Source organism: Asterias amurensis, chromosome 4 (genome assembly GCF_032118995.1).
Source record: "Asterias amurensis chromosome 4, ASM3211899v1".
In the NCBI taxonomy this organism is placed as follows: domain Eukaryota; kingdom Metazoa; phylum Echinodermata; class Asteroidea; order Forcipulatida; family Asteriidae; genus Asterias; species Asterias amurensis.
Window position 1 is genome coordinate 9,063,639 of NC_092651.1, and position 22,367 is coordinate 9,086,005.

The 22,367-nt window shown below is 37.0% G+C and overlaps 1 protein-coding gene across 1 annotated transcript in view; it reads left to right on the forward strand.

The window, feature by feature from the left end:
- Positions 1-140: 140 nt before the first annotated feature.
- Positions 141-22,367, forward strand: part of LOC139935655 (cGMP-dependent 3',5'-cyclic phosphodiesterase-like) — a 247,108-nt gene continuing 224,881 nt past the window's right edge. The window contains exon 1 of the mRNA XM_071930150.1: positions 141-169. The gene's annotated coding sequence lies outside the window, so the exon portion shown is untranslated. The remainder of the gene's footprint in view (positions 170-22,367) is intronic.

Here is a 22,367-nt window from a genome sequence, read left to right on the forward strand (position 1 = left end):
TTACAAGGAAATATTCAGCACGCCTTGCAATTTGTCTTTCAATCGGTTCGTTGTGAAAGTGCAATTTTGAAATATTACGGTGAATCATGTTGTTTTGTTGACAGGGAGTAATTGAACTTCGAGATAGGCAAGCTATTGAAAACTGGTGCTATCTTCAGCTCTATAACAGGTAATTTTTATATTATTTTAATACATGTATGTGACCTTTTGTTTTGGATATGTGAGGCCTATTGTTTGTTGTCTTCATTTTTTGTTAAACTGTCTACTCGTCTCCGGCATCTTCCTTTATCACAAACTGGACAAAGGGGATAATTTAAACAAAACAATTTTAATCTTGGAAAAGTCAAATTGATTCCATTTTCTTGTTCGTGATTCTCATGTGTTTCTACTTCTAGACGAAGAGAAATACCAGTAAAGGTTTGTGTAAATGTCTAAGTTATCTGCCGTATATTCATTCTTAGGAAAATGTAGAGTTTGTATGTAGCTTGTAACACCACAGTGACCGCGAAATCGTTTCCTGTGTGTCTATTTGAAGTTACAACATGTTTCTTCATATGTTGCCTTCATAATTGAACGCACAAGTTTCCTTGTTCCGTTCCTGATTTGGTATTGCCTCATCTGTAACTACAAAATGGAATAACCTCAAATGAGACGCACCCTCAATGCGAAATGAGTTTTCTTTCTGAATATCAACTTCGATGGGGTTCACTCTAATAAGTCATTGATACTCAAAGTAAAGCAAAACAATGTGTAACATACTGGCTGTTTTATTTTCCTTTCTCGGTGTTACTCATTAGAAAAATTACTGAGATATCCGTCGTTGTTGGTAAATATGTATTTCCATAATAAATATGGCACGATGTTACACAGCACATATAATTTCAAGCAGCGCTTTAACGTGCACAAATTCTTGTGAGTAAAAGCAACACGGGACGCACGGGTGGTTTAACTTTCCTTTCTCTGTGTTTAAAGTTTATGTTAAAAAGAGTAACTTCATTTAACATTCTACTTAGACATTCGTCACTGTTGGTATATATTAGTCCCATAATACATACTAACCCGCACAGCGCATATAATTTCAAGCAGCGCTTTGTGAACAACTTGAAGTCATTGAACTTAAAACAAAACATGTGACGTATATCTGTCTGTTTTATTTTCCTCTTTTTTAAAGGCAGTGGACACTATTGGTAATTGTCAAGGACTAGCCTTCACAGTTGGTGTATCTCAACATAGGCATAAAATAACAAACCTGTGAAAATTTGAGCTCAAACGGTCATCGAACTTGCGAGATAATAATGAAAGAAAACAACACCCTTGTCACACGAAGTTGTGTGCGTTTATTTCGAGACCTCAAGTTCTAAATCTGAGGTCTCGAAATCAAACTCGTGGAAAAATACTTCTTTCTCGAAAACTATGGCACTTCAGAGGGAGCCGTTTCTCACAATGTGTTATACCATCAACCTCTACCCATTACTCGTCACCAAGAAAGGTTTTATGCTAATAATTATTTTGAGTAATACCAATAGTGTCCACTGCCTTTAAGTAAACGAAAAATAGTAACTCATTTAAAATGTTACTCAGATGTCCGTCGCTGTTGGTGAATAAGTCATAACATAATAAACATGGCACGATCCTGCACAGCACCGCATAATCATTTCCAGCAGTACTTATTACGTGTACAATCCGGTTTATTCAAAGAATTCACAACGACTCTTGGATAGATGGAGTCGGGATCACAAGCTTGATCACTGAGCTCCCCGTGCCCCAAGACCCCCCATTTCCACTGTCAACGAACACAGCCAAACACACAGGACCAACTAGTGTTAATTCAGAAAGATCGGTCCTGCGGCTAGATTTGGGTTGTTTTGGACATGAATCCAATGTATGGGGCCCGTGGAGACCTGCAAAGCTGATTAGCGTAGTCGGGGACATCGACCTGGCAGCCATGCGTAGTGCAGTGACGGCGGCGTGGTGGGGGGGGGGGGGGGGCTTTTCGTAAAAATAAGATAATTATTACGAACTTGCGTGGGTGATGAACAAAACGGAACTATAGGAAATCGCTGAAGAGAACATTGGATAAACGGTATACAACGAATGGGCAGAATATGTGATATTTGTATGTTTTTTTTTAAATAATGACTGAAATCCGACAGCTCCTTCCCGTTTTGCTCTTAGACAGTTATATTGTTGTACGTCATTTACGTTGATTTATCTCAGAGGCAAAACTGTGGATCTCAACTGTACATGTCTCCAATATTCAGCTCAGAGTGCGCGATTTTGTTTGCTTCACTACATGTTAAAGCTAAACTCAAATCTCCCCAAAATGTTCAAATACGCGTGAGAGACTTGATATGCGTCTTCGAATTACAGAGATTATGGGTTTAGACATTACCCGCGGTGTCTAGTAGTGTGGCCCTTCTTATAAAAATGCAATGGTTCCTCTGGGATGGGGTTTGCTTTTACAAAGAAAGCCCTCATATACCTACGAGCACATCATTATAGTTAGGCATCATTTTTTTTACATTGTGAATCAACTTAAAAAGCTCGCAAAAAAAGTTTCTTTCTTTTAGTTATCAAGGGTGAGAAAAATCTATTTTATTTGGATCCTGCAAAACAAAAATTAAGGCGAAAATACAAACTGTGTATGTAAGAAAAACACCCACACACTTATAGATTGGGGAAAATAAAATGGACTAAAGGCTAACAACAGTCGTATATCTAAGAATATAAACAAATAATTACAGGCTGTTTAAAAATGGTATTGGCAAGTTCTTGAAGAAGTAGTGGAATAGAAGTTAATTGAGACAGTCAATGATCATAATAGAACAGTATACGCCATTAAAATTGTAAATAGTTATGACTTAAAAGCAGGGAGAGATGCAATATTTCCATAAACACAGAGGCATTTCGTTCCACAGTCTAACACCAGAAATTGCAAGGCTAACATTTAAACAATTTTCACTTCTTGTCATTGAAACTCTGAGAGTTAAATCAGCATTTTGTCTTGTATAGCTGTCTTTATGAAAATATGTAAAAAATATACTGATTATGCCTGTCTATTTTGTGTTTAATAATTTTGGGTTTAACAAAGACAAATTGGCTAGAGCAGGATTTGAACCACGTCTCCTGATTTACGCGCCACTGTTTCAGCACCTGCGCTATAGCCGTTTGTTGTTGGTCTCCCTTATAGTTATACACGTTTTGGAGCACTTCTCAGTTTAAAGACATTTGGGGCATAACTGATATCTTTTTACAAAACCATGATACTTCGAAGTAAGAGGTTTTTTTTTAACATTTGTTATACTATTATTATTAACGCTGCTGACTTCTAATCAAGTAAGTTTTTATTGTCATTAATTTTATTACGAATGATTATCAAACGTATAAGCCTACCTTGCAAACTCTTATAAATATAATTTCCCCACACCAACCGTCCTTGAATGCTATTCTTGCCTTAAAGGCAGTGGACACTTTTGGTAATTGTTAAAGACTAGCCGACACTTTTGGTAATTGTTAAAGACTAGCCTTCACAGTTAGTGTATCTCAACATATGCATAAAATAACAAACCTGTGGAAATTTGAGCTCAATCGGTTATCGAACTTGGGAGATAATAATGAAAGAATAAAACACCCATGTCACATGAAGTTCTGTGGGTTTAGATGGTTGATTTTGAGACCTCAAAATCAAATTCGTGGAAAATTACTTCTTCCTCGAAAACTATGGCACTTCAGAGGGAGCCGTTTCTCACAATGTTTTATACCCTCATTCTCTCCCCATTATTTGTCACCAAGAAAGGTTTTATGCTAATAAGTAATTTGAGTAATTACCAATAGTGTCCACTGCCTTTAACCAATGTAAATTTATAACCGCATTGAGCGATTTTGATCAATTGAAGGCGTCAGCAAATTATTTACTTAGTGCCTAAACAAGTAAATTTCATGCGACTGATATGCAAACAATTTCGCTTAGCAAATACTGTTGCTAAGCGATTGAAAACTACAACGTCGTCCATAAAGTGAAATTCAAAATTTCACCATGCAATTTGACGAAGGTTTCCGAAGCAATAAACTCAGGCATGATACTCTTACTACTTTAGTCTGTTTTCGATGTTTGTGCCTTTGAAAAAAATCTGACAAAATTGTGATTAAAAGCCTGAAATGTCTGTGTCTAAAAATAGGTCAGCCCTTTAACTCGATTAATTCCTACTTTTTTTTCCAAGAACCAAGAGTCTTCATAAAAAGGAGGCATGGTGATGGTGGAGTATCGTTATACTGGTTTATCAACTTACCGGTGTTATTATGCAAGACGGAGAACCAGAAGTAAACTACAAAACGAAACTAGATCATTTTGACTGTGATCAAGATCGACAATTTTGTGTTATTATATTCCGCTTTCACCTTAGCCGATTCGACAAAACACGACGCAAAAAGCTTATGATCTTCCCACTTTATATTCTACTTTACTTTGAATTTTAAATTATGCCCCCATGGAAACATTAAAAAAAAAAACTGTGATTCAACGGCCTGAAAAGTATTTTAAATGTATAAAGTTATATCCTTGTACTCGTTAGCAAATGACCGGATATCATGCTATAGTAAGCAGTGCAGGTTTGTGGATATACCATATCGTTTTTTATACCAACGCAATACAACATATTAATATCAAGGACCATTGGAGAGTCCCCACCCCCCCCCCCCCCAACCCTCTAAATTGATTATTTGTTAATGCTAAGTATTCCATGAATATGCTAAGCTGTATTTTTTACCATGAAAATAATGGGCCATGGACTGGCTCGGTGTAAACGATTTGGAATTGTTGTGATGTTATTACGTTACCATGGTGATGTCTTGGTGAATGGTGAAATACTATAATAGGTAGCTCCCAGGGGTAAGGTTGTAAATTCCTAATTATCCAGATTGTTCTGTGTTCGCAGACGGGAGGAAAGGGAGAGGAAGATTGAAGTGAACAATCTTCCACAAACCCTTTATTGGAAGAAAACACGATGAACAAAACGCTGTGACGTCACGGGAAGCCATAGTAACGACTATCCCCGAGGGAAAATATCCCATTTTGAATATTGGTTGTCCCGGTTGTTGCTTGGGGCATAAGCTTGCTTTGCATGCACGCTGTTCCAGGAGCTAGCCTATCACATTTTAACCAATCACTAATCGATTGTCATGTTCCAGGCATCGTACGGTGAGAGAAAACTATTCATTTTGAGCCTAGGCCCTATACTGTCAGGAATTAGGCATAGGAAGCCATCTTTGTATCTGTATAAGATCGGGGGTTTTTTAAAGTTTTTTTTAACGGATTTCATTTTTTAATCGATGTGGAAGGAAGCAAAAGTCCCGTTGAAAAGCACTACGACAGTGGACATTTTGAAATACAGAGAAAAAGAACACATACCACATTGGCAAAAAAAATAATTAACCAGTCATTGCATGAATGCTGAGCGGCAACACCATATTGCAGATTCAAGATGCAATGATTAATATTTGCTTTGGGGAACTGTTCAATAGGCCTAAATATTTATATATTTTAATAAAGTACATCAAACCGTATGGTTTAACCGTATATCTTTGATCTAACCACTGAAATTGAATGGAATTGGCCCAAGCAATAATTGGTTTCCGGGTGAATGGCTTTCAAAGGTTGAAATTAATTAAAATATCTTCAACATAAAAGAGTAATCCCCTATACTGCCTTGGTCATGATGGCCAAGACAGATTTAAGAAGTTAAACAAATTAAACAACAAGAAGAAATACAATATTTTTTAACGTAATTATTTTACTAATCTGTAAATGGCTGCCAACTATAAACTTTTTCTGTGCTGTTTCAGCGAGCCGGAAATGAATTATGTTCTTCAATTTCAAACAATAAAATGTATAAACTAGATTAGTTTGGGTGTATATACACTACTCGGATCGGCCTACCTCTGGTAACATGTTGCATATAATATGCACACTTAAGCAAGTATTGTGAAGGTATTTGCCATCGAAGTTTTTTTTACAAAGCGATTGTATGAAATACATTATTAAGTCAAGGTTATTTTTTCAGAGTTTCTCGAACAAATACGCCATTGTGCTGTTTTTTAACTAATGGGCTGACACCTGCATTAAATTGCGCAATAAATCATGTAAATTAGTTATAGTAGTAGATAATTGCGTGCCTGAACGGTGTGTAATTCAACTCCTATAACTGTCAATCACAATTGAAGAAGATGGTCGAAGGTTTTGGAAAATTCTGATGATTTTGCTCATTGTAAATATTTCAGAAATATAACGTATGGATGCAAATTTTAGTTGTGGGAAAATTTTGGGCAATCTGTATTGCGGATGATTTCCGAATGGGGGCCATATACTTACATATGTAGTCTCATACAAGTGGAATTATCCAAAGTGTGGGTTCGACTTTGGTGGGTTTGGATGATTTTTGAAGTTTTTTTCAGTCTCTAATTTAGTTAGCTAATAACATACATTTACAATCTATTGTTGATCTCAAAGGATGGTGTGGCAGTACAAAACAATTACTTGTTAGTCCTAATTGTGTGTTCTTAACCGGCCCGGTTTATGTTTTGTGGTGACGTAAAGCCACAGGAAGACATTGCCTCAGAAATAAGAAAACCGGGGAAACCGTCATTCACACAGCTCGTTAAATTTGAATAGCGCCCTCATCCAATGCACATTCAGCAGTCTCGCAATTTGTTGTTTCTGTGTTTTCATTATAAAAGGATGAGTTTGGCAATGATTTACATAAACTTACTGACTTTGGTTTTTGTTTTCACTTGTAACTAACAATTTAAGTAGTGTGTGATCTATCTGTTGTTAGAGTGAATTCAATATATATTCTATCAACATTATGATAGTTTTCCCTTGAGGTCAATGGGGATGGGATAGCGGGTACGAGAAGAATGTTGAACTTGTTATGATCTGGATTAAATGAGTTGAGTCTGGCCACGGATGCCTCCGTGATGGCCCATGTTTTGGCCTTGGTGCCCTTCAATATCTAAACCAGGGACAGGGTGTAAACATTAACAAATTTCTGACGCACTATAGTGATACAACTTACACGCGTGGTTCCTATAACTCTCGTGTGAAGCACCATGAGGAGTCGATTTCACACAGATTTGTGACTAAATATGAGATACTATAGGTTTTCTCGGTAATTTCGGAAAATGAGCAGCCAATTTAATTTTCGTGCGTTCGAATTAAAGATATTTTGCCTCTCCGGTTTATACTGCATTTCAAATTCAGAATTCGGCCGTTCAATTTCGTTTTGAGTCGAGTCAAATTCCTTTAGCATTCTGTTCAATTTAGCGTATCGCCATTCTTTTTCGTGACACACACGCCTCAAGAAGCGTCTGTGAATTTGAATGCTGCTTTGATGAATTGTTAAATTGAATGATTATTCTGTTAAATCGAATACATAAAACTATAAAAGTACATTTGACTAATCTTAAAACGAAATCGAATGACCCTTTTCAGTAGCATTCAATTTCGTGCGAAATAGAATAAACTGGTGGTTAAATTGGCTGCTCTATTTCCGAAGTTGACCGAGAAAACCTATATTAAAAACATAATGGCTAGTCCTGAGTTAGGACGAGTAACCCATCCTAACTCCAGCGTGAAATTCACCCATCTTTATCGACTCACGCGACTGCGAACTTCGCTCCAATATTGTGATGGGGGCGGGCGGGGGTTGAACATTCGCCTTGAAGGCATTCACGTTGAATGTCAGACTGGTATTGTTCAAATCGTTTATCAAGCGGATTATTTCGCCAAGAAATTCAATTGAACAATCAGGGCTCAATTTCATAAAGCCTGTAAGCACAGCAACTTGCTAAGCAAGAAAACCCTTTCGTATATCAACATTAGGTAACCATCAAAAATTATCGTGACCTGTTCAAAACATAGCTGATTATGCTAATGTTGTATTTCACCAATTATTGAAACGAAAATTAACACCAGGGCCAAATTTCATAAAGCATGTCAGCGCATCAACTTCCTTGGTATGCACAGAAAAATCCTTCTTAGCGAAATTAGGTTACCAGGTGAGTCAAAATACTCCACACGGGCGCCACACTCATTTCTTGCTAAGTAGAGGAGTTTGCTGAGCAGACTCTTTTCTAAGTAGGATTTAAACTTTGTATGGTGGAAGTATAACCAAGAGGGGTTCTTGGTAACAACATGTGAATGCTCTTTTTGAGTAGTGTTAGTTCTGAAAAGAAGAGGTGGTGAACGACTCGACGTTTAGATCATATGCCCTGACTCTTTTCTGCTAAACAGTTGTACGAAATTGGGCCCAGGCCGCATGCAGACAGTAGCTGTGGATGACACATTTTAACATCTAAAAAACATGTTTCTTTGCAATATAATGACTACTCTTTTATACTGGCAAATCAAAAGTCACCAATAAAGAACTGCAACTTAATATTCATTGACTATATCAACTATATATTTATTTCTCATCATCGTGAAAGCTCTGTAATATAATTTGTTGATATTATCTCGTACCGTCTTCGTGCTCCACTGTGAACGCAGACTTGTTCGTCTTGCTTCGGTAGGGGTAGCATCTTATAGCCCAGTTCAAGTTATGCTTGTTAGAAATGGCTCGACATCTTTCCAGGGTGTCCTTGCCGACTTTAGAAAGACACCTTCTAAACTTTTAAATCGCAAAGTGCATGAACAAAAATCAATTGAAACCAAGTTGTTTAGAGATCGTCTATGCAATTCCATCTAGTTTTATTAAAGTTACCAAATAGCAATTCTACGATTTAAAATCAGTAAGGCACTATTGGTAATGTAAAGTTTATGGTAATTGCTTCGATGTTGTTATCGTCTCGCATGTTCAATTCTTTGGGTCAGCTTTTTTGAAGCAACACTTCACTATTCACCCCTGCTTTTGGGAAATAACTTCTGATATACATTCATGACCTGGGCCCAATTTCACAGAGCTGATGAGCTCAAAAACTTACTTAGCATGAAATGTGTTCCTTGCTAAAAACTGGACTACCGACCAATTTTCCACATGATTTTCAGGACAAGCAAACAGCTAACAGCAGGGCCAAATTTCACAAGCAATATGCAACAAACGGAAATTTGGTTAGTAATCCTGATTTTATCAAGGAAGAAATTTCATGCTAAGCAATTTTGTTGTTGCTTAGCAGCTCTATGCAACTGCGCCATGGATTCTCTTTCATTTTGATCCCAAAAGACAGGGCATGCTCACCCGGATAAGGGTCTGTTGTTTTGGATGTATTAGTATCAACTCTTAATTGCAACTTTCAAGCTAATCCTGTTTTAGGTCACGGCAAACATTTTATGCTAAGCAAATTATTGTGCTTAGCAGCTCTGTGAAATTAAGCCCAGATGATTCTTGACTAGTTAATCTCCAATTCCGTCAAAGGTCTTCATACTTGTGTTGCTGACTGTTTATAGCAGTCGCCGTGGTTGACAGCAACTATGCTATGATGCAATCATGCTGATTCCATTCTCAATACAATTTAAATCCCCAAATTTCAGTACCGACACGTTAGCGAAGTGGGTTGGCGTGCCGGGACTTTCTCACAACTCACGACAAACCATATTGCGGTATATGGGTGAGTTCGAGTCCCGTCTGTCTCTAATAAAGGTACATGGCGTTTTTGCTGCCTGTCACCAGTATTGCCTGGGGTCAGCCATGTTTCCTCCCCTAAAGAGTCAGGGCCGGCGGTGCTAGGGACCGAGATAGGGGAGGATGTGCTGTGAGTCGGTCGACACACCAGAAGGGTACTATTATGGCAGCCGGTAATGTACGGGTAAACGTCACGAAAAGGACTACGGACCGAAATCGCGGCGCCTGAATGCCTGACATATTGCAGCGTAACTTTTTGTTTATTTTTTACCAGATTTACTTTTCTTACCTTTGACAAATTTTACAGAATAGTGCAAAGAAAGAGGTCATGTGCTGTTAATTTTTTGTATCTCAGGGGAGATGGTTCATGATACTTGTGTTACTGTTCAAAAGCACTAATGGAAACAGAAAAGCTTGTACTATGAGTGAGTGTAATAATTGCTATTTCGAACGTTTATTTTTTCGTAGGGAGGGGGGCATTTTTGGGCAGTCGTGGTTAACTTTGATAATATTGGTTTTAATTATTAGAATATTTGTTAAACATTGAAATATCACACTCTTACTTATCACAACACAGTTCTTGACAATAAAAGTCGAGTGTTTAGTCAAAAATTTGGGGGTTCAACAATTTTCAGTGATGTTATGGTTTCAAATGATACAGAACAGAATACCGAGGCAAATCAGTGGGGTTGAGTAAATCGCGGCGCCTGAATGTCTGACATATTGCAGCGTTACTTTTTGTTGATTTTTTACCAGATTTACTTTTCTTACCTATTTACAAATTTTACAGAATAGTGCAAAGAAAGAGGTCATGGTGCTGTTAATTTTGTTTGTTAAAGTGTTATCCTCATGGGAGATGGTTGACCATACTTACTGTCAAAAGTGCTGTATGGAAACAGAAAAGCTTGTATTATGAGTGATGTGAAATGTTACCGTATTTTGGGTTTCCATTATGAAATGAATGTAAAGATTGCTATTTAAAACGATCCACAAATTCTTGGTTCGATAAGAGTGTTTATATGTTCTCAATCTTGTTTTTTTCCTGGGGGGGGGGGCGTTTTGGTCAGTCGTGGTTAAATTTGCGGGAAACAACATTGATGGTTTTAGTTTAAATATAGTGTTTGTTAAATATTGACTTACCACATATAACACTAATCTTGACGTTAAAAATTTACGGATTAGTTTGATCAACGGGGCCCACTTAACGATTCACAAACAAACAACCCGATTGTATGATTTTCATTTTGTTAATAAGTTCAAATTTAGTTTAACCACTATTATTAGCGATAGTGTAACTTGGGGTGGTGTTTTTTAGGTGTGTAACTTGGGGTGGTGTTTTTTAGGTGAAGGGGGGAGGGGGGTATTTGAGTTTACGAAAGGTGATATGAAATGTTACCGTACTTTGGGAACGTGACCAGGGTTCGTTTATTGTTGTTAGCCTGGAGAAATGGACCCTCATAGGGCCTCGGCCGACCATGCACGCTTTCCCAAACCTCGGACTCTTGACCCTTCTGGTCCAGCCTGCATGGGGGACGGAGCTCCACTTGCCCCACGAGGTTCTACTGGGGGTCCCTGTACGATTTGAAATGATTACAAGACACTACCGGGTTTCTATTCTATGAAGTTCAAGGTTTGTATATAAAACAATAAACAACTTATTATTAATAATGTTTTTTCCCTTTCTTTTCTTCCTTTTTGCCGCGTTTTTAGTTTCAATATTGGTTTATCACACACTTACCACAATTCTTTGTAATAAAAGTTATGGATGTATTTTTGGCCACGGGGGGCCAAATTACGATTTAAAATCAAACAACACAACTGTTTGATTTTCAATATGTTATTTAGTTCAAAATTAGTTTATCAGACTTTAACCATTATATTGTTGAAATAATAATAGCATGAATTTTTAGCTGATATGGGGGAGGCATTTTTGGTCAGACCGTTACATGGTTATCTTTGCGATAAAAAAATGATGTTGGTTTTAATTATTGGTTCAAAATTAGTTTATCAGACTTTAACCAATAGTATCGTCGATAATATACATATATTTTTTTCGCCAATCGGGAGGGGGGTGGGTTGTAATACGAGTTTACAAAAGGTGATATGTAATGATACAGTATTTTGGGAATGTGACCAAAGGTTCGGCTGACCCGCTCGCTTTCCAACCCTGGACTCTCGGCCCTTCTGGTTCAGCCAGTTCATGGGGTACGGAGCTCCGCCTGCCCCACAAAAGTCTACCAGGGGTCCCAATACGATTTGAAATGATTACAAGACACTACCGAGTTTCTATTTAATGAAGTTCAAGATTTATTTCACATTTTTGTTGATAATTTTGTTTTTGTGTCCTTTTGTTGGGTCGCAGTTTGGGTCTGCTATGCGATTTGAAAACGAATGTTTTTAAAAGGATTTTTGATTTCTTCATTGATTTATCACACACTTAAAGGCAGTGGACACTATTGGTAATTAATCAAAATATTTATTAGCATAAAACCTTACTTGGTATCAAGTAATGGAGAGAGGTTAGTAGTATAAAACATTGTGAGAAACGGCTCCATCTGAAGTAGAGTAGTTTTCGAGATAATTTTCCACGAATTTGATTTCGAGACCTCAAGTTTAGAACTTGAGGTCTCGAAATCAAGCATATGAAAGCACACAACTTCGTGTGACAAGGGTGGTTTTTTTCTTTCATTATTATCTCCCAACTTCGATGACCGATCGAGCTCAATTTTTTACAGGTTTGTTATTTTATGCATATGTTGAGATACACCAACTGTGAAGGATAGTCTTTGACAATTACCAATAGTGTCCACTGTCTTTAACAAAATTCTTGTCGGTCAAATTTATTTTTTCTCCTACAATTTCAACGAGGGTCAAAAACGGGGGGCGGGGGATTATTAATGAGATCGCAAAAGGTGGTAAAATTAAAATAATGTTACCTTGGATGTCAAGTTAAATTTGTCAAGTGAAAAATCAAATCTGTATTCTGTTCTGTATAATTTGAAATCATAAAATCACTAAAAATGGTTGAACCCCCAGATCTGAAAATTTTACCAGGCCGGCATGGCAGCTCTTTCAGATTTTTGACTAAAAATACAACTTCACCAAATTCTCAATATATCTCAAACTTTGGTTGATGAATATGCCTCGGTATTCTGTTCTATATCGTTTGAAACCATAAAATCACTGAAAATGGTTAAACCCCCAAATGTGAAAGTTTGACCAGGCCGACTAAAATTCAACTTCAAATAATTCTCAATATACTTCAAACTTTGGTTGGTTTACTCAGTCCACACTGATAAAGGCTTCAGTGTACTCTATATCATTTGAAACCATAAAATCACCGAAAAATGTTTGACTACAAATATATAACTTTGCCCACGCCGGCATAGCAGATTTTCAGATTTTTGACTAAAAATCCAACAGCACTAAATTCTCAATATAACTCAAACTTTGGTTGATTTACTCAACCCCACTGATGAATTTGCCTCGGTATTCTGTTCTGTATCATTTGAAACCATAACGTCAGTGAAAATTGTTAAACCCCCAAATCTGAAAAATTTACTAGGCCGGCATGACAGATTTTCCAGATTTTTGACTAAAAATCCAACTTCACACAAAATTCTAAATTTTTTAACTTTGGTCGATTTACTGAACCCACTGATGAATTTGCCTCGGTATTTTGTTCTGTATCGTTTGAAACAATGAATTCACTGAAAATTGTTAAACCTCCAAATCTGAAAATTTACTAGGCCGGCATGACAGATTTTCCAGATTTTTGACTAAAAATCCAACTTCACACAAAATTCTAAAATGTTTAACTTTGGTCGATTTACTAAGCCCCACTGACGAATTTGCCTCGGTATTTTGTTCTGTATCGTTTGAAACAATAAAATCACTGAAAATGGTTGAACCCCCAAATCTGAAAATTTGACCAGGCCGGCATGGCAGATTTTTCAGATTTTTGACTAAAAATTCAACTTTACACAAAATTTTCAATATATTTCAATCTTTGGTTGATTTACTCAGTCCAGACTGATAAAGGCTTCAAAAGTATACTCTGTGTCATTTGAAACCATAAAACCATCGAACATTTTTTGACCACGAATCTGAAAATTTGCCCACGCCGTCATGGCAGATTTTTGGCAGATTTTTTTCAGATTTTTGACTAAAAATACAACTTCACCAAATTCTCAATATATCTCAAACTTTGGTTGATTTGCTCAACCCCACTGATGAAATTGCCTCGGTATTCTGTTCTATATCGTTTGAAACCATAAAATCACTGAAAATGGTTAAACCCCCAAATGTGAAAGTTTGACCAGGCCGACTAAAATTCAACTTCAAATTCTCAATATACTTCAAACTTTGGTTGATTTACTCAGTCCACACTGATAAAGGCTTCAGTAGTATACTCTATATCATTTGAAACCATAAAAACACCAAAGAATGTTTGTCCACAAATTTGCCCTCGCCGGCATGGCAGATTTTTCTGATTTTTGGCTAAAAATTCAACTTCACTAAATTCTCAACCCCACTGATGAAATTGCCTTGGTATTCTGTTCTTTATCATTTGAAACCATAAAATCACTGAAAATTGTTGTACCCCAAAATCTGAAAAATGACAAGGCCGGCATGGCAGATTTTTCCGATTCTTGACTAAAAATTCAACTTCACACAAAATTCTACAAATTTTAAACTTTGGTCGATTTACTCAACCCCACTGATGAAATTGCCTCGGTATTCTGTTCTGGTTAATTAATGAAACCATAAAATCACTGAAAATGTTTAAACCCCCAAATCTGAAAATTTTACCAAGCCGACTAAAATCCAACTTCACATAATTCTCAATATACTTCAAACTTTGGTTGATTTACTCAGTCCACACTAATAAAGGCTTCAGTATACTCTATATCATTTGAAACCATAAAATCACCGTAAATGTTTAACTACAAATCTTAAACTTTGCCCCCGCCGGCATGGCAGATTTTCAGATTTTTGACTAAAAATCCAACTGCACTAAATTCTCAATATAACTCAAACTTTGGTTGATTTACTCAATCCCACTGATGAATTTGCCTCGGTATTCTGTTCTGTATCATTTGAAACCATAACGTCAGTGAAAATTGTTAAACCCCCAAATCTGAAAAATTTACTAGGCCGGCATGACAGATTTTCCAGATTTTTGACTAAAAATCCAACTTCACACAAAATTCTAAATGTTTAACTTTGGTCGATTTACTAAACCCCACTGACGAATTTGCCTCGGTATTTTGTTCTGTATCGTTTTAAACAATGAAATCACTGAAAATTGTTTAACCCCAAAATTTGAAAATTTTACCAGGCCGACTAAAATTCAACTTCACATAATTCCAGCCTGCATAATTCTCAATATATTTCAAACTTTGGTTGATTTACTCAGTCCACACTGATAAAGGCTTCAGTAGTATACTCTGTATTATTTTAAACCAAAAATCACCGAAAAAGGTTTGACCACAAATCTGAAAATTGGCCCACGCCGGCATGGCAGATTTTTGACTAAAAATTCCACTTCACTAAATTCTCAATATATCTCAAACTTTGGTTGATTACCTCAACCCGACCGATAAAATTGCATCGGTATTCTGTTCTGTATCATTTGAAACCATAACATAACTGAAAATTGTTGAACCCCCCAAATCTGAAAAATTGACCAGGCCGGCATGGCAGATTTTCTAGGTTTTTAACTAAACACTCGACTTTTATTGTCAAGAACTGTGCTAAGAGTGTGATATTTCAATGTTTAACAAATATTATAATAGTTAAAACCAATATTGTTTTTTTGTTGTGTAAAGTTAACCACGATTGACCAAAAATGTCCGTCCGCCCCCCCCCCCCCCATCGAAAAGTAGAGTTAACCACGTCTGACCTAGCATTGCGTTAAGTATGTGACAAATCAATGTTGAACAAGTATTATAATAACTAAAACCAACATTATTTTTTTTATCGCAAAGATAACCACGTCTGACAAAAAATGCCTCCCTCAACTAAAATACAAACTCATGCTAGTATTATTTAAACAATATAATGGTTGAAGTTTGATAAACTGATTTTAAACTAAACAACATATTCAAAATCAAACAGTTGTGTTGTTTTATTCTAAATCGTAAATTGGCCCCCATTGACCAACAATACACCCACAACTTTTTTTTTCGTCAAGAAATGTGTTAAATGTGATGTTGAACAAATATTGTATTAATTAAAACAATCAATGTTTTAATTTTGTCTCAAAGTTAACCACAAAAATGCCTACCCCCCCCCCCCCCGTAGAAAAAAAAATAGAAATCGAACGTTCGAAATAGCAATTGTTACATTCACTTATAGTACAAGCTTTTATGTTTCCATATAGTGCTTTTGAACAGTAACACAAGTATGATGAACCATCTCCCACGAGGATAACATTTTAATACCTTTTTAATAGCACCATTTCCTCTTACTTATTGTGTTGCCTTTTCTTTGCATTATTCTGTAAAATTTGTAAAAGGTAAGAAAGGTAAATCTGGTAAAAAATAAATAAAAAGTTACGCTGCAATATGTCAGGCATTCAGGCGCCGCGATTTCGGTCCGTAGTCCTTTTCGTGACGTTTACCCGTACCTTACCGGCTGCCATAATAGTACCCTTCTGGTGTGTCGACCGACTCACAGCACATCCTCCCCTATCTCGGTCCCTAGCACCGCCGGCCCTGACTCTTTAGGGGAGGAAACATGGCTGACCCCAGGCAATACTGGTGACAGTCCCAGCAAAAACGCCATGTATCTATATTAGAGACAGACGGGGCTCGAACTCACCCATATACCGCAATATGGTTTGTCGTGAGTTGTGAGACAGTCCCGGCACGCCAACCCACTTCGCCAACGTGTCGGTACTGAAATTTGGGGATTTCAAATGTATTGAGACTGGAATCCACATGATTGCATCATCTTATCGTTGCTCCCCCCCCCCTCCTCCACTCGCCCAAAAGTAAAATTATATAATATTATTGACGACAATAACAATGGTTAAAGTTTGTTAAACCAATTTTGAAGTTATTAACATATTAAAATTAAAACAGTGGGTTGTTTGTTTTTAAATCTTGAGTGGGCTCCCGTTGACTCAAAATACACGTACATTTTATATCGTCAAGCAGTGTGTTAACTGTGTTATAAATCATTCGTGAACAAATTTATATTACTTTTTTTTTGTCGCAAAGTTAAAGGTGCTTTTTTCGAAACAAGAGTGTGTTAATCGTTTGACAAAGCAATCTTTACATTCATTTGATAATGGAAACCCAGCAGTTTCTTGTAATCAATTAAAATCGTATAATGACATATAGACCCTCGTGGGGGCAGCGCCGGCGGAGCTCCATAGCCTACACAATGAACTTGCTCAACCAGAAGGGTCAAGAGTCCGATGTTTAAAGAGTGGGCTCGTCGGCCGAAGCCAAAATAATAAAAAAATACAAAAAAACAACAACATGGTTTATGAGAACTGATAATTATATCATGTTGAATTGAATTTAATGGCTAAAACTCAGAAGATCATTGCGAGCACTTGAAATCAAATAGTGAGCCATGGTATATCCAAAATCCCACCCCCTCCCTAAAAAAATAAAAAATAAAAAATAAATAAATAACTAACTAACTAAATGAATATAACAACAAACAAATAAATAAATTAACAAACTTCATATGCCCTAAACGCATGTTTTTTTCCATCATGCACTACGTTGTTCATCTGTGTGCCTCAATCTTAATTCAGAGTTCACAGCAACACCCATCAGGCCATTGTGAAATACTAGACACACACAATTCAACCACACCTTCCCTTCAAACAATAAAGCAATCTTGTATAATTTCAACACTGGTTTTGTTAAGCTGACAGAAAGCGGCAACTTAATCAAATCTAGTCTCGGTTGTTTCTTGATCAGTGGGCACCACAAGAATTCCTACTCCACGCGCTGTGTGCCGCGTTTGAAACCCCGCACACACATTAAATTTACCGGCTGTACGCTTTTCAACTATTATTCGATTCGCTCAGTCACCGTAAGGGGGAACATTTTTCCTAACAAGTGAAATTAAATTACATTTTCCGTACAAAAAACATCTGCCCGGAGACCTGAATTATAAGATAAATAATCACAACTCTGGAATTGGCGCACGGGATTAAATTCTTATGGACGTGTAAATTCTCACCTGGTGCCCGGTCGACTTGGCACACCAGAAATTTGTTCGATTGCAACAAAAAGCAATTTTGTATATTTTTTGGCTGTTGCCAAACCTCGAGTTGTGTTTGTTGACTTACAACGAAATCTTCACTATTGTTGTTTTAAAAATTGCGTGGGAGAAGAAAAACAATATCCGAATTGAAATATTGATAATACAATCATTATAGGTTGAGCCCAAGAAAGCATAAATAATTGTACATTTATTGTGAATTATTTTACTGCATACTCGTGTAAGCCTACGGCATTACCGCATTGTAAGAATCATTAGCTTGATTTTGCACACGCGTTGATCCCGAACACTTTCATCAATTTAGTTACATAGTGCCTATAATAAGATGAAACTTATATAATGTTCGCACTTGAACGTTTGTCAAAAATCAAAGTGCCGTTGTGTTCTGTCTACCAATTTCCCCAAATATTGTCCGGGTAGTGGCAGATATCTATTTTCAAAATGGTTGATTCGACCGAATAAGCCATACGGGCTTGGTACATACATTCCATGCAATATTTACAGAAACTTTGAAACTTAAACACTGAGGAGGCCCCCAGAGAGGGCTCTACCTATCAGTGTTGCAAGAACAACCAAAGTAGGTTATATATTGGGGTTCTACGCCTAGACTTGATAGCCTTTTTGAGGTTTTTATGGTGGACACTGTTATGAGTGCACTGTTTGGCATGGTTGTATTATTATTATAGACAGATTGGCCAAATCTGAAAACTGCACTTGTGTCCATCATAATCGCGAAATGTCATTTTTTTCTTTCTGCGACTAATGGCAATTTGGTTGAACTCTCGCATGACTTTAACATTCGGCTGTAAGTGACATTGTACATTATGAACCACATGACCCCATACGACCGGCAAACCCTAACCTCATCGACAGGGGACACAAAAGCGCGGGATCTTTTGTGTTCAAGTTATCACGCGGTTGTCTGCTCCTTGAGGCTCGAAATTATCCGTCTACTCGTATCCGACGGCTGTTTTGTTGGGCTGTGTTCGTGAACCTTGATTTTCGTAATGGACTTCTTTTCGTCAATGTAAGTTAATGTTATTTTTTGTGTGCATGTATTGACTATTAAAAAAATCGTAAATGCAGACAATGTTCAAACGAAAAGCTCAGGTTAAAATGATGCAATATCTATTGCACAATATTCGATTCAAGTGCATGCTTGTAATAGTCAGCCTTTTAAGAGTGTCCCATCCAATTGGCAATGTATGTCTTTGATGCTGGATGAGCACTCCCCTGTCTGTATCACTGAGTAATGTTGCTATTGCTTGTGAACCATCATTATAATAAACTATGCAATAATGCGACATTAAAGGAAAGTCAGTGCCCCCCAAAAGAAACGCATTTTAACTGAGAATACCCCCCCTTCCCCGGTGATGCAGATTAAGGAGTTTCATATTTCCTCCATTGGTAATTTCTTTGTTAACTCCTCCATTCACTTGAGCGTTTTATGGATTTTGTAACAAAATTGGCTCGCACTCATTATGATCCTCCTAGAATTTTACCACTCTCCATCGTCGATTTGATTCATCCACAAAACGCTTGTTCACATCCAATATAAAAGGTCAATTAATTGTCACATCAGTGCCATTTTTAGTTAGGCCTAATGGTTTAATGAAATAAGAATGAGGTTCCTATATTTCCTTGTTTTATGATCGGAATTTGTAAAAGGAGCTGAAAGTAAGTATCATGACACAAATTTTATGTTTCAGAATATCCTGTAAATGTTTATGTTTTTGCGAGCAAAATGTTTTTTTTATATTATTTTTTAATAAAACACTTTTGTCTGTTGAGCGAAACTAACAATGTGCAATTTATTCTCTCTCAGTTATGATACTGCACTTCACGCGCGGGCGATGCCCTATAGCGAGACTCTTTCTGTGTAAACAGTCCTAAACACCATATTTATGCGAAAGCGGAAGTCTTCCTGTTTTTGTGTGTTATTAACGTGATGCGAGCTTGGTTATGTCTAAACGAATGGCCAAACAAAAACAACCACTTTATCACGTTGCGTCATCATGGCTCAAACTTGAGGCGCAAACAGATAAATAGTCTGGCACCTTCTCAGAACCGTTATTGTTCTAGTAATCGCATCAGGGAGTACGACAAGGGTGATGAACCAGGGCCCAATTTTGCACTGCTTAGCAAATTTGGCGATATTGTTATTATTCATTACATTTGTTTCAATGTTGTCATACAAAACAATAATACAATAATGTACATTTATGTCAAAATTAAAACAAGAAATAAAGTTTGAGGTACGATTGGGTACACAATACTTAAAAAAATAAGCAGCATTTTAAATACAGCATTTAGGTGTAAGGTTAGGCGAAATGCTTTTGTGCCCTAACCTATTGACAGACAAACAAAATACAACCAAGGAACAAAAACGAAGTAACACGGACAAACGAATATGTAGGTGTAGGCCTACCAACAACACAAAATATAGCAAACAAGTGAGTGGGGCACCAGTCGCACCATAGTAAACTTTATGAAACAATGGCGTCTCTGCTACTGTGCTTATGCAAGTTTTTTTGTGATGATGCTTTCAAATTGGTAGATATAGACGTAGCATTCAACTACTCAACCAAGCGCACAAATGTTATTTCCGCATAACGAATCCCGAAATGTTTCAAGACAACATTGATCAATCGACACTCAGTGCAATAATTGCCTCGTGTAAAGTCAATGTCACATGTGTTTGCAATAATGAATGAGTCTCCAGACAGCACACATGTCATGGATGGCTGAAGTGTGCACGTTTCTGTGTGATCTTAGATGTTGTATAAGATGTTGTATTTCTTGATTTGTGTGATGCGGCGCTTTTATTAACCGTATAGAAGGACAGTTTTGAATGTTGTAGTTTTCTGGATTTATTAGGCAAATGATTGTGTGTTTTCGATAGATCAAGGTCAATCGAATGAACTATAATTTATTTTCACAACAAAGGACTGTGAACAATCGGCGTGTTGTCTCAAATTATTGAACGTGAAATAAATGCAAGGAAGGTGCGGATTGCATGCAATACATCTTTTGAAATTCGCCCCATTCAATTTATATACGCATACTTAAAACCGGTCTTTTATAACCACTGTATGTAATGATGTAATGAATGTAATCGCCTCACTGTGATGCATTAGTGATCTTGCAGTGAGGTGCATGCTTGCAAGACGTTTATGTATATATACAGTAACAATCGGCTTGCCATAGTTACGCGGCTACTGCTATGTCACGAAAACTGCAGCCAAGATGCCGTCTTCAAGACAAGATAAATTTTTAGAAATAAAGTAAAATGCAAGGTCTGTATTGCCTCGCGGTGATGCCAGACTGCAATTTTAAGCTGTTGTTTTTTAGTACATAACAAAGGTTTGGTTCAATATTCTCTGTAGAATGCAAAGGGACACATTCCAGACAGCCAATGCCAACCATAACCTAAACCCTAAACCAACCCTATAAACATAACCGCTAATCTCTGACCATTGATCTCCATTATACTGACTGGATAGGACATTGCGCTATGCTGCGTGCATAAACACGCGGCCCAACAATGGCGGCGCAATTCCTTCAAACGGGTAAATTAATGTGCACTTGGTCGGGTTTGAGTCTGTCAGTTGAAGTTGTAAACTGAGAATAGATATGGGGGGAAAACATGACGATCGACAGTTTGAAGTATGAAAAAGTTGCTGATTGAAATGCAATAAAGCAAACTAACTTTATATTTGTTTCTATCAAATGCCCTATTAGTATTATGATAATGATATTTAAATTTCTAAACAAACACTCGGCCGAGAAACTGTACTGGGATTCAGGTACATGTTTTTTTTTTTATTCTTTCAGTTCATTGAGAAAATGGCAATAAACCATATAAAGACAAAACAAGAGTCGCTCCTACAATAAACAATTCGAGTGAGAACTACATACTCGCTAAAATCGAGGGAAAAGAACAAGAAAGATGAAAACAAAATACAATGTGATAATTGAGAGTTGACTCCATTAACAATTTTAGTATTTTTATTGTTAAGCTTCTATTCATCATGTTAAGTGAAAAACAATCCCAACAGCAAAACTTCCATAACCGTTTTACTGTTCCGCCAGAAATAAATATTTTTATTTTGGTCACAAATAACGAAGTCGGCTATTTCCGAGATGACTGATCCTCTCAACGAACTTGTACAAAATTCGCATATACTTGTCGCTTTCCCGAACCTTTTAATTATTGATGCTATGACAAACATCTGTTGAAATCCGGGCTTCCCGTCCTCGTCGATTCCAGACAACCATCTGTAACGGAGCGAAAACAAAAATAGTATTGCTCGGTAAAAATAACAAATACTTGGCCTATAATAACTATTTTTATGAAAGATAGTTTAAATTTCCGGCTTATATTTGTAACGTTAGATATAATAATAATAATATGAATCGCTAAAAAAATGCAAAGGCCTACCTACTTATGGAAAGACAATCCCTTTGCCGACTCAGTTTTCCCTCCTCCAGTGATTGATAGCC